Below are 798 nucleotides of genomic sequence, written 5' to 3' on the forward strand. Positions count from 1 at the left end.
TTGTAAGTGGGCCATGGAATGTTTCTTTATAGGGATGAGGATTGCATTTTAGCCCATCTGTTGCCTCCTATAATTATTGGCAATGACATCAAAGATCAGCAAATTAGTCTGAAACTCACTTGTGATCATTTTAATGGATAAGAACCTGGCTTTAGAGTATATCCTGGCCATCTGAAATAAGACCTACTGATCCCCTTGGAACTTACTCACAGGTGACAGTGTGGGACATTGGGTGGCATGGTTGAATCCAGTACTTTGGGTTGGCCTCATTTTGCTGCTTGAAGTTCTATTGATAGTAGCCTTAATTAAATTCTGTATGAGACAGATTGAACAGATTTGGTCCCAGCCTCTGATGATCAGATTAATCAGAGTGGCGGATGAAGTGGCAAACTCATGTGAATATTCAAGTTCAGCCAAGAATATGTAGGGCCAGTTGTTGGGAGAGGCAAGCTGTCATAGGCCCTGTGCATCACTGCTCATTTTTATTGGGCATGCCAAGATTATAAATATCTGACCACTCTGCCTGGACTATTTCTTTTTTTATAATTTTTTTCAATTACAGTTGACTTATAATATTATACTCATTTCAGGTGTACAACATAGCGATCAGATATTTATATAACTTTCAAAGTGATCACCTCGATGTCTAGTACCCATGTGACACTGTATATAGTTATCACAATGTTACTGACTATATTCCCTATGCTGTACTATTTACATACCCGTGACTATATTTATAACTACCAATTTGTACTTCTTAATCCTTTTACCTTTTCCACCCATCCCCACTCCCCTCCC

Source organism: Pteropus vampyrus, unplaced genomic scaffold (assembly GCF_000151845.1).
Source record: "Pteropus vampyrus isolate Shadow unplaced genomic scaffold, Pvam_2.0 Scaffold7, whole genome shotgun sequence".
NCBI classification, from domain to species: Eukaryota; Metazoa; Chordata; class Mammalia; order Chiroptera; family Pteropodidae; genus Pteropus; species Pteropus vampyrus.